Raw genomic sequence first — 10,588 nt, 5'->3', positions numbered from 1 at the left:
TCCATTGCTTCTAACAAAAAAAAAAAAAAAAAAACTCACAATCTTTTCCTGTAACATAACTCAAATCTTTCTCCTTCTCATTCTTCTTCTCAAAACCCAAAATTATTTTTTCTCTAACACAAACTTAGAATCCCAGAATCCTTTTTCTCTAAAATAAAACCTAGAAATCCGCCGAATCACTCCGCCGAATTCGTCGAAACAAATGATTGATGAAGAACAAAGGCAGGAACTAGGAACCGCATTTTCTATAAAGGCAGAAACTGAGTTTTTGAATTTATGGGTTAGGGATTGAATTGATGGGATGAAGAATTGGGAAGAAGAATTATGTTTTTGGGTTAGGAAGAAATTGGGTTGTTGCAAAGGGATGAAGAATAGAAGAACAAAAGAAATTTATGATTATGTTTCTGGGTTTACCGAGATTGATTTTTGGAAGAAAAAAAATTGGGTTCTTTTTGGATTGTTGTTCTTGGTGGTGTTGATGATTTTGTTGATGTTGTTGTTGTTCTTGGTGGTGTTGATGATTTTGTTGATGTTGTTGTTCTTGGTGGTGTTGATGTTGTTGTTCTTGTTGAATGATTAAAGTTATTGTGGTAGGGATGAAGAGGAAATTAGAAAAGAATTTATTATTATTTTTTTAATTTTTAGTTTATTTAATAATAAAAATGACATGTGCAAATTTAAAAAAAATTTAAAAAAAAATTAAATGCTACATATGCATGTCATCTCATAAAAAATAAAGATTCTATGCCAAGTTGTCAAGCAGAGGGTAAAAAGAGAGAATCTTAATATTGCAGGGGGTAATCCCAAGTTTTGTTTTTTGCAGGGGGTAATGCAAAATTGGCTTATTTTGCAGGGGGTAAAACCCTATTTACCCAAAAATAAATGATACTTCTTAGGTCAAGTGAAGGAGGTTAGACTTAACAAACAGGATTTTTTAAGTCAGTTGAGCGCTACCTGACTTAACAAAAAGGGTTCTTAAGTCAATTGAGAGACGTCTGACTTAACAAGAAGGTTTTGCAAATTAATGAATTTTGTTTGAATTTAATATTATTGTTTAATCTTTATTAAGTCTGTTGAAAATGGAACCGACCTAAAAAGGTTTAACTTATTTACAAAATTGCCACCCCTCATGTTCTTAAGTCAAGTGGCAAGGCTAACCGACTAAGAAGTTTTCTATAAAGAGTTTTCTTCACTAGTGTTATGTTCATCAATAAAGCCTTTCTGTGTTTTCAAAGTAATTCTTAATGTTTTTGTATAGCTCATAACTGCAATTTTTATACTCTGCAACCAAAGAGGATCATATCTTGTTATGGAAACATATTTACAAAAAATTGTATATTTGTAAAATCACTAAAGCTAACTAACATTTTTTTTTATAAACATAATAAATGGAAAAGGTGCTTCAATTTAAAATAACTAGCATTTGGCATATTATATAATTCCATTTAGTCCAATCTTAACCAATGTGGGATTTACTATTCCTTATACTTGTATTCCTTTTTTTAAAGTAGTTATGAAAAGTTTAATACGTAGTATGTGATATAATTTCGATATAATGTCAATATGATAACCTTTCATTATCAGCTAATTATAACCAACCGATTCCTTCAACAAAAAAAAAAACCAACCGATTAACTATAATTTTAGTGATCGACAAATGCTTGTATCAAAATTACACCTTCCGTCTAAAATCTTTTGTCCTTTTACTTTTTTAGTTTTCTCTGAAATCTTGGTCCTTTTAAGAAACAAATGTACAATTAATGACATTTTACCATTTGTACCCTTACAAAAACTAAAATATTAAATGAATGAATTTTCTATTTCTTAATAAAGTAAGGGTAAAAAATTAACTTAACTTATCAATCTTTATTATTTACTAATACGTGTGCAAAACTTTAAAATGAGTATTTATATCGGAAATATAAAGATAATAGTTACCAAAATTTTCTATTTAGCTCCTATCATTTTCTTATCTCCTGAAATTCTATTTTTGCCTATGGAAATAAAGTTCGGAACGTAAATTCCAACTTTTTTTTAGTTTTCAGAATAGTACACAATGACACGTTCCGTTAAAACACGCTAAAAGAATTTGAAATATACGTTCAGAACTTTATTCAGAGGGTCAAAAATGATATTTCATGGAATAAGAGAACGATAGAGGAAGCTATAAGATAAAACTTCATAGTTACCTCAGGTCCACCAGTCATTGTAAAATAAAAGCCTTTCACCGGATGGTTAGCCAAAGCCATAGGCTATGTTTGGATTGATATGGTACATAACGGAGCGGAATGGAATGGAATGGAGTGGAGTGGGACGGAATGGAACACAAATTCCGCTCCATTATTTGGATATTTGGTGATGGAATGAAACAGAAGTACCACTCCATCGTTTGGAAAGTAACGGAATGGAATGAATTATAACGATTTTATTCCAATTTTACCCTTGTTTAAAACATTGATCATTATAATATGGATTTAATTGATATGCACCGACGATGTAAAATAATTTTACACAGTCAACCAATACCAACCATGTTTTTCGCCACATCACCCCACTTCACCCCACTTTCTTGACATGACATAGCAAAATGATGGTTATTTATTGGACGATCGTGTAAAACTATTTTACACCGTCAGTGCATATCAATTAAACTCTTATAATAAATGTATAAAAAATTAATCATTATAAAAAATAACACAAATAAAATATTATGGAAACGAATATATCATCCGCAACTCAAGCTAAGTTTTAGGGGGGTGTATTGGATTAGGATTTTGACGGACAATTTTAACAAAAAAAATCTTGAAGATTTTAAAAGATTTTATAGGATTGTATAAACTTTTAAGACTTTTTAAAAGACTTTTTTACAATCAGGATTTTCCAATTTGGATTTTAAAAGACTTTAATGGATTTTATAATACAGATTTTTAAGATTTCAACTGACTTTATGAATTTTTAATATTGAAAAAAACTTTCCATTCTTGGTGAAAAAGAAAAAGAAGGGAATGAAAAAAAAAAATTAACGTGAAAAAAACCAGTTGAATGATAATTAACGTGAAAAAAACAAGTACATCCCTTCCTTTGATTTGGAGATACAGGGAAAAAAAAATTATGAATGGATCATAGATTCATAATATATAAGAAAAAAAGAAAGAAAGAAAGAAAGAAAAAAACAACAATAAATTGAAAAAATTAAAATCGATCATAGATTCATAATGTATAAGAAAGAAAACAACAAAGAATTGAAAAAATTAAAATCGATGGGCAATAATATATATAAACAATATTGAGTACACTTGTATGCATGTCCATTGTCATTCAAAAGAAATCACCATGAAGAAATTTGAAAGAGATTGAACGAGAGTTGATGGTGAAAAGAAAATCAGAATATTGATAATGTTCTATTCTGTAGATAGGAAAAAAAAAAGTCTTGAAATATTATAAAAAGTCTCATGGGTTTGGGTGAGATTGTTGGAGGAGTGTTTTGTGTGTATTTTCAACTAAAAAGTCCATCAAAATCCATTGCAAAGAAGAATCCATCAAAATCCATAGACTTTTGAATACCAATAGACATTTTAAAAGTGGTAAGAAATCTCAATTGAATACCAACATATTTTGTTGCCCTGAAAAAAAAATCTTAATTGTCTTAATTGAATAGCACAAGATTTATTTAACTTTTCTAAAAGTCTTGATTGAATACCACAAGATTTTTTTATGATAAAAAAGTCTTTTAAAATCCTATGAAATCATAATCCAATACAACCCCCTTAAAATTCTCATAATAATCTTATAAAAAACATATCATAAAAATAAGTACTCGTAGTGCACTCCTTTCATTTTAAAACAGAGCCTAATTTTTAAAATTCACATTTGCCCCCCATTTATAAATTAAAAACAAAAATCCATTGCAACATAATCAAATAAAATATTATTAAAAGCACTCACAATGCACAAAAACACCTGCGTCACTATTGCTGCCAAATTGAAGCAACATGCCTTCTTAAAATAAAACACTACCAATTAAAGATACAGGCATGCAGGAACGTCTTTCGCAATGAAGGTACACAGACATGTAAACAAATGGAAAAGAACATACGGTTCAATGAAATGAAATAAGAGAATAAGGGTAAAGTAGTAATAATATAAAAATAAGGTTTCATTCCATTGCATACACCCCAAATTGGGGGGAATGGAAAATTGAAGGAATGAGGGGTATGGGATGGAATGGATTCCATCATGTTCCATTCCGCTCCATTCATTTTTTACATATCCAAACAATGGAATTTAACTTTAGGTCATTTCACTCCATTCCATTTCATCAGATACCACTAATCCAAATATAGCCATAGGCTCTACGGGGCGAATCAAGTTAGATATGACAAGACAACACTTGAATTTCTCAATGTACCATAGATATGTTTTGCAACAGGCTACAACACACATTAATAGTTCAAACATTTTAATGTCATGATACAAATAAAAGAACTAGGTAAGAACTTTTCCTACCTCAAATCACTTTAGATATACACGTCTATAAAAAGTCAAAAAATAGTTTTGTCCAAATATGTATTTTTGAACAAATCAATAATTTTAGACGTGTACTTCCGAAATGTGTGGGGTCAGTAAAGTTACATCCAAAAACAAATTTACATAAATACCCACCTCATGTCCTCTTAATTTTAACTCCACATCCAAAAGCCATTCAATAAGATAAGAGCATCCACAATAGAGCTACTTATTTTTTAGTATTTAAGTAGCCTCACATGTACACATAATTTATTTATAATTTTTTTAATAATAGTACATAATAAGTACTCATTCCCTCCAACCCAAAACCTCTTCAAAAGTTCTAAATTGGCCCCACTAGTAGCACATCTATCCAATAACTCAACATCATTTTAAATGGGTCCCACAAAAATTATTTAGGTACTATGTCTTATTGTAGAATTAGTACCTATTAGGTACAATTTTGTTTTTGCTCCAATGGGAGTACGGTACTAATACTTAAAAATATAAGTACTACCATTGGAGATGGTGAAAAAATTTCTCTTTCTCTTTATTATCTTTTGTGCTTCCCAAACAAATTCTAAAGGTTTAGATAGACCGGTCGTGCTTAATTTGGGGATAGATACATGCAATAAAGAAATATGATTCCCCAAGGAGATTTTTGAATTTGGCTTCGTCAATGTTTCTAGTACTAAACAACTAATCCTGTAGAATTTGAAGTTCTTGTCTTATTATCAATCTCTTGCATGTATAGCCTAATCTCATACTCCCTTCATTCCAAAATATAAGTAAAAATTGATCAACCAAAATAAATGTATTTAGTCCAATTTTTTACCAAATACAAGTTTTTTTTTATTTATTTTTGCTTATATTTTAGAACGGAGGGAGTAGAAATTATCCGAGTGTTATCCCATATTTTAGCTCAAGGTAAAATATGTTATAATCTTCAGTTCCAAAGACATTTGTTGCTATAAAAACCTGTTGAAATGGTTTTAAGTAGCCTTAGTTTTTAATGTCTTCAAAAACAAGAGAGATTCTTTCTCTTATCGTTTAAATGAAGGTTAAGGGTAATGTCTTCAAGAACAAGAGAGTTCTAATGGAAAAGCTTCATGGCTCGAGACTGAAGAATCTTTCGATAGAAGTCAATAAATCGAAGTAGTCAGGAATTGTGGACTTAGAGCATTCTTTATCATTTAAGTGTGATTCGACTTCGACGGTTACAACGGTTTAAAGGCCTTGGTTCATTTCAAATGCAAAAGGACGCGTGGCTGAAGTTTAGTAGTTTAACGTTAGGGTAGACGTTGCTTAGTTTTCTATAAATAGAAGTATGTATAGTCGAAGTAAGGGTCACAATTCATTTACACAAAATCTCAAACACTCAAAGTATCCATGTTAAGGCGAGAAACGAGTTACTCGAGAAAGATGTATGAATCGGTGAACCTTTACATTTTCTTTGTAACTTTTACATTCTAAATGCAAATTTACTTTTCATAAGTCTTTACTTTTCAAAGTATTTACGAATTCTGCTTTTCATTAGTTCCCTCGTTCGAGTGAACTTGCTTTAATTACATTTAACATATGTTTCAGAAATTAAACATATTGTTCTTGTATAAAATAAGGATGTCTTTAAAGATAAACTTCCAAGTTTCCTTTAACAAAATGCATGAACAATTGTCCCGAGATTTACTAGTTGATCTCTCAAGTAATTAATTTAAACTAGCGGTTGTTTACCAAAAATCAGTGTAAACAAATTGGCACGCCCGGTGGGACGGGTTGTTTTGTGCAATTTACATCGTTAAAAGAAGTTTATTTTCTAAAAATCCTTGTACAAGTATTAAGGCAGTTAGTGTTTATAGGTTGTGTTTTGATTTTGTATGCATTTGAGAAGTGGTAAATCTTTACCAAATTTAACTAGTGTTAAATTTAAATCAAAAATGGTTAGACCACCAAATAATAATCAAAACAATAACAACAATGTCCCAAATCCTGAAGGACAGCCAACACAAGCGTCAATTAGTAACGCTACTGTCATGGCCCAAGGCTCTGGAACATCTGCTTCGAGCGTTCCTGCAGTCAGTTTTGGGAATATAGGGGTAACAATGCCCTCAACGAGTTCGACTGTATCTGGGTCGATATCTTCGTTAGTATCACATGGTATAGGGGGCAGTCAGCCTGGTGCTGAAGATGTAAGGAGCCTCATTCGATCGTTTTTGTTGAACCAATCATGATTAGGAATGCCAGACTCTTTGATGGCAGGCTTACATAATTCTAACCCAAATCCTGACAGGAGTACCATGCCTTCCCCAGCAGCCTCTGTTGTGGGAAATAGGACCAGAGATATTGCCTTACAAAATTTAACCAATGTAACTATGATGTCCTTTCGACAACAAATGGACGAGAGTAATCATGAAATGGTTAATACTCTGACTTCACAATTGGGGACTATTTTGAACCCTTTAATCAACAATACAAATAATAATTATCAGTTGCTAGCCCATCAGATGGGGCGGATTGCAGATTTCTTTGGTACTCCTACAATGCCTAACCAAAACCTTCAGCCCATTCGAAACCAAACACAGGTTCAGAACCAAGGGTTTCATGTGAACAATGAAGTTCCAAACAATCAAGTACCACAAGTGGTACAAGAGGAACCGCCGGCTCCAGTGGTGCACCATGTGCCAGAGCCTGAAGTAATTTTGGTTAATCGAAATCAGAATGCTGACGAAGTGATTCGAAATGTGCAAAGAAATAATTTTGCGCAACAAGATAACTTGGCAAATTTAGTCGAAATTATTTTAACTCAAAACGGTTTCAATGTTGGCCTACATAGGCCTAACTTTATTTCCCCATTATCTGAATACGTGTTACAAACTGAATTGCCAAGGGGATGGAAGATCCCCAAATTCACAAAGTTTGCTGGGGACACAACTGAGTCAACAGTGGAACATGTGGCAAGATTTTTTGCCGAGGCAGGAAATTTGGCAGATAACGAAAATTTAAGGTTGAAATATTTCCCAAATTCCCTTACAAAAAATGCTTTCACTTGGTTCACAACTCTTCCCCCCCCGTTCGATTCAGCATTGGACTCAATTGGAAAGGGCTTTCCATGAACAGTTTTATATGGGCCAATCTAAGATTAGTTTGAAGGAATTGGCCAGTGTGAGGAGGAAGACACCAGAGTCCATAGATGATTATTTGAATCGATTTAGGCTACTTAAGGCCAGATGTTTTACTCAAGTGCCTGAACACGAGTTAGTCGAAATGGCTGCTGGAGGCCTAGATTATTCAATTCGAAAGAAATTAGATACACAACATCTAAGAGACATGGCACAATTAGCAGATAGGGTAAGACAGGTCGAACGCCTTAAGGCTGAGAAGGCTAGATCATCGAAGTTTCAGAAGAGAGAAAAGATTGCTTATGTTGAAACTATAGATGATGATGATGAGGAATATGTAATAAACTATGGAGACATAGAGGATAATGAAATTAATGTGGCCGAATTAAAACCTGGCCCTCCCTATGTCTGCAAATTACTAAAACCTTCGAATGGAAAAAATCCTGTCGAACCCAAGAATGATAAATTTGTCGCTAAAACTTATTCGTTTGATATAACTAAATGTGATGAAATATTCGATTTGTTGGTTACTGATGGCCAAATTGTTGTTCCAAAGGGATTGAAAGTGCCTCCCCTTGAACAACAAAAGAAAAGAGGTTTCTGCAAATTTCATAATTTTTTGGGTCATAAAACCTCACAATGTGTTCTTTTCAGGGATCTGGTTCAAAAGGCTTTGAAAGATGGAAGGCTGAAGTTTGGAGAGAAATCCGGACAAAAGATGAAAATTGACGAAGATCCACTACAAATATCGGATGCTTCCTATGTGGAACCGGTCGAATGCTTGATGATCGATGCCATAGACTTATCAGGAGGCGCTCAATTAGTTTCTATTCCAGAGAATGAGTACTATGAGAAAATGAAAGTAGTATATCCTGGGGCTGAAGAGGAACTGATTGATTTTCTACAAAGGTGTAAGCTTAACAAGTCCGAGGTGATGCTTTGCCCAAGGTGCAGTGCTGTATTCGACAAGAAGGCTACTGAGGGCCTTAACAAGTTTATACCATTCAGAAGAAACAAAGAGAATTGGCCAAACTCAAGGCCAATGAAAAAACAGAACATGGCGCATGCTAAACCAATACATCAAAAGTTGGGCAACCCAAATACTTTTGTGCCATCCAACAAATCACCAATGAACAAATGGGTTCATGGTCATGCATCAAACTTTGTCAGAAATTCTGTTGACAAGGGAAGTTCGAGTCATTCTGTTGATTCGAAGAAGTATGCTTACAGAAACAATTACAAGGGAAAGAATCCCATGACCCGCACACAATGGCGTAGGCATCAGCGCCAACAAAGGCTTTCCCTTCAAGAGGTTCAAAAGACTGAAGACAACAAAGGAAAACAGGTTGTCGAAGTGGCTAGAAGGCCTCTGAAAGAAAGATTGACTCAACCAGAGGATGATCAAAAGGTTGAGAATGAGTTTGAAGGAGAGAACATGGAAGATGAGGATCTCCTCGATTCAGATCCCGAGTTCGATGTGCTAGTGAACGTGGTTTCGATCCTTCCCGCTGAATATGACGTGTGGTCAGAAGTGACTGAAGGGGAGGATGAATTCGATGAGTCTGAATTGGCTTTACACAAGCCAATGTGTTATTATGTAATGAATAATGGCTGCTTAGAGGAACAGATGGCCAATTTTGAGAGGCCAACTGAGGGAATGAAGAATCATTTGAAACCCCTCTTTATTCAGGCCAAAGTAAACAATGTGGGGGTCAACAAAGTGTTGATTGATGGAGGAGCAGCAGTAAACCTGATGCCAGAATTCATGATTACCAAGATTGGTAAATTCTCTACTGACTTGCACCCTCACAACATCGTTCTTTCGAATTACGAAGGTGAGACTGGTTTCTCGCTGGGGGCAATTCAAGTCGATGTGGCAGTTGGCAGCACTGTTAGGCCAACTTTGTTTTTGGTTGTAGCATCGAAGGCCAATTATAATCTGCTTCTAGGAAGGGAGTGGATACATGGTGTTGGAGCAGTGCCTTCGACCCTCCATCAGAGAGTGAGTATTTGGAGAGATGATGGTGTGGTAGAAAATATCGAAGCTGATCAAAGTTATGTTAGGGCTGAAACACACCACATAACCAAGCATTCATTTGATAAGAAATTGGCGAATATATCGCCATGCACTGAACAGGGATATGCCTATGCCCCTGCTGATAATGTCTACCATTCTGTCAAATTGGATCCAACTCATGGATTCATTTGGGAGAGAGAGGAGATAGACGAAGGTCCACATGTGGATGAAGGCAAAGTCCGCCCAACTGGGTGGGACCTTGAAGAATACTACGATGACTAAGCCCAATGCCTGGGCCAAGATTTCGGCTTATATGGCCGAAAACAAGATAAAGATGGCTTTAGAAGCCACAATGCTGCAAGAAAATATGGCTATCGAAGCCAACAACTGTGAAAATGGCAAATTATTGCCAATGACTCAAAAAATGGACTGCATCTATGATGAAGAACCATTAGGATTTGAGAAAGATCCTTCCAGTTCCAGTCAAAAGATGCAGGCCCAAGATCCTTTGGAAGAAATAGATATTAGAGATGGCTCTATCAAAAGACCAACGTACATAAGTGCCAATATCCCAAAGGACTTGCGTGATAAACTGGTCGAACTCCTTAAAGAGTTCAAAGATTGTTTTGCTTGGGATTACAATGAAATGCCAGGTTTAGACAGAAATTTGGTCGAACATAGATTACCCATTCGACCAGACAAGAAACCAGTTAAACAATCACCAAGAAGATTCGCACCAGAAATCCTATCTAAGATCAAGGAGGAAATTGAAAGGCTGCTGAGAAGCAAGTTCATCCGGACTGCCAGGTATGTCGAATGGTTAGCAAATATAGTTCCTGTCATTAAGAAAAATGGTTCTCTTAGAATATGTATAGATTTTAGGGACTTAAATAATGCTACCCCTAAAGATGAATATTCGATGCCTGTAGCAGAAATGTTAATAGATTCA

At 34.5% G+C, this 10,588-nt stretch overlaps 1 pseudogene; it reads left to right on the top strand.

The window, feature by feature from the left end:
• Window positions 1-6,784: 6,784 nt before the first annotated feature.
• LOC123905321 lies at window positions 6,785-9,921 on the top strand (annotated as a pseudogene).
• The last annotated feature ends 667 nt before the right edge of the window (window positions 9,922-10,588 follow it).

Source organism: Trifolium pratense, linkage group LG2, assembly GCF_020283565.1.
Source record: "Trifolium pratense cultivar HEN17-A07 linkage group LG2, ARS_RC_1.1, whole genome shotgun sequence".
NCBI lineage: Eukaryota > Viridiplantae > Streptophyta > Magnoliopsida > Fabales > Fabaceae > Trifolium > Trifolium pratense.
This window is presented reverse-complemented; position numbering and strand designations above follow the sequence as displayed.